The sequence below is a fragment of the Chenopodium album genome, chromosome 23 (assembly GCF_948465745.1).
Source record: "Chenopodium album chromosome 23, dcCheAlbu1.1, whole genome shotgun sequence".
Lineage (NCBI taxonomy): Eukaryota > Viridiplantae > Streptophyta > Magnoliopsida > Caryophyllales > Amaranthaceae > Chenopodium > Chenopodium album.
In genome coordinates, this window is record NC_137856.1 from 8,693,451 (window position 1) to 8,696,054 (window position 2,604).

Sequence of the window (2,604 nt, forward strand, 5' to 3'; positions counted from 1 at the left end):
AATGACCTACACTGCCACAATTTTCACAAAAAGCATCATTAGCATTATTAGCGACAGCAGAAACATTAGCAACAGAATTAGAATTGTTCGTGGTGAGATTATCTAATTTCTGACAAATAGAGGTAAGCTGGGCTTGCAAAAGGGTGACTGAATCAACATGATGTTTGCCCTTGTGAGCAAAACCTCTAGCATTCCCGTACTGGGAATTATGAATTGCCATATCTTCAATAACCTGACCTGCATCATCAACATTTAAATTCATAAATCTACCGCTAGCTGCGGAGTCTAAAATTGTTCTAGATGCATTTCCTAATCCGTTGTAAAAGGCTTGAATTAGTTGCCACTTAGCCAAATTGTGGTGAGGACACTCCCTCTGCAGATCTTTGAACCTTTCCCAAGCTTCATATAATGCTTCATCTGGTTCCTGGGCAAAGTTCTGAATGGCGCTTCTTAATAAAGCTGTTTTCTCTGCAGGATAATATTTATTATAGAAATTTAACGCAAGAGTCTCCCAGTTAGTAATACCAAGTGCAGCTCTATTCAAACCATTAAACCATAATTTAGCTTTTCCACACAAAGAAAAGGGAAAAAGAATCTCCCTGATTTGGTCCTGCGTTACCCCATTCTGCCTAATAGTATTGCAGTATTGACAGAAATCTGCAATGTGAAGGTTAGGATCTTCACCCTTTGCTCCACTGAATTGCTTCCTTTCTATCATCGTGATGAATTGGGGCTTGATCTCGAACTGGACTCCCTCGAGATCGGGCGTAGGAGTAAGATGTGGAAAATCCGTCAGCGATGGTTGCGAATAATCGCTAAGCTTACGAGGTGTACCCATCTCTAGTTCTGAATCAGATGAATGCTCCGAATCACTAGAGGAAGGTAATGGATTTCCAGGAATATCACTACTCCCGGAATCTACTAAGATCTGCCTGTAAAGATTCTTTTGCCTATGGAACGAGCGTTCGATCTCAGGATCGAATGGAATGTAACCTGATCTGGAACACCTGGGCATAAACAAAGAACTAAAAAGAACAGATATTAGTACTACCTCAAAGAACTAATGTCCCTTGAGGCAAAAGAGAAAAATAATCTAAACTATAAAAAAAAAAAAAAAACAATTAGAAATAAAAATAAAACCGTTTCCCCGGCAACGGCGCCAAATTTTGACAGGCTAAAGTCGTATCACCTAATCAAAAATAATTACCTAAGTCCACTAGCTAATGCAGATAGGGAAGTAGGGTCGAATCCACAGGGAAACAAGTCTTTTTACTCCTAATTAATTAATTATAATCTAAATTATTGAAGTAACCAATTGTTGTTGTGAAGTAAAATCTATACTACGAAGGATATAAGTAGGGAAAAGTGTAAGGGAAGAAAACGATAATAATAAAGTCTAGGGCGTAGGTTCACTAATAAACAATATTCCAGGGTAAACACGATAATCAATCATCAATGCATCAATTAACCAGATTATAAAGGGCTTTCGCTACGCATTATAATCACAGAATTAATCTACCGGTATTAAATCTCATCTCTCGAATCTCGACCTAACCATTTATAGATTAATCTGCTTATTGAAACTAAGCCTAAACATCAATTCTCATCTCTCGAATCTCGAATCAATATTGCTAAACTCATACAATCAAATCTGGCCAAATCTAATTGCAAAACATGTAAACAATCAATAAGAAATCAATTAAGCATTAATAATTAACCATCATATAATTAACCCCTTCATATTATTTATTAGATCCCCATAAACCCTAGAAGGAAACTACTCAGACATGATCAATACTAAACAAAACATAATAATTAAACAAGACATAATAGAAATCGGAAAGAACGAAATACTGAAATTAATTAAAGTAGAAATCGTACCAAGACGGCGGAATTACAAGAGTATGAAGAACAAGGAAGGAAAATAAAGTCTAGAGAGAGAAAGTTAAGTAGAGAGAAGGAGGAGAAAAACTAAAACTAGAGTAAATAATAATGATAGGAGATCATAATCTTGCTTCCTAAAATTACATTAATGCTAAGCAAGGATTAACCGTTCAAACAAAGTAAGACGGAAATCAAAACTCCTAGAACATTACACGCGCCCGGTCGGGCAAGGGGCCGCCCGACCGGGCCCGTCTTCTTGACTTGAGGGGCTCTCTCGCGCCCGGCCGGGCGCGAGCACCGGGCCCCTGAAGCTTTGGCCCGCCCGGCCGGGCGCGCCTCCGGGCGGAGTGAGAGGATTGGGCGGACTCTTGGGCTACCGAATCTCCAACTCTTGGGCCTCCGAACTCGGCCCAAGTCTTCATAACCGAGCCCTTAATCACCGATTTGATCCCTCCAATCGGTCTTGGGCTATCGAACGCGGTCGCGGTCTTCCAATACTTGTAGATGCTCCTCTAAAAGCCCGGGAAAATGCTCCAAGTACGCAAATTCCTGCAAAACTCAAGCAAAACTACCAAAGCACTGGAAAACACAAATTAGTAACAAAAGTGGCTCGGAAGAGCCAAAAACACTACTAATTACGACCAAGGGACGGGGATAAATATATATGTAAAATGAACACATCAGGTTGCTATTTGGAAACTATACGTTGAGATCGATTAG

General features: G+C 39.7%; 1 non-coding gene across 1 annotated transcript; it reads left to right on the forward strand.

The window, feature by feature from the left end:
• The first annotated feature begins 350 nt into the window (after positions 1-350).
• On the forward strand, positions 351-457 carry LOC145609862 (small nucleolar RNA R71). Its single transcript, XR_014106136.1, has one exon. It is a non-coding gene; the product is annotated as a small nucleolar RNA R71 (small nucleolar RNA).
• Positions 458-2,604: the final 2,147 nt, after the last annotated feature.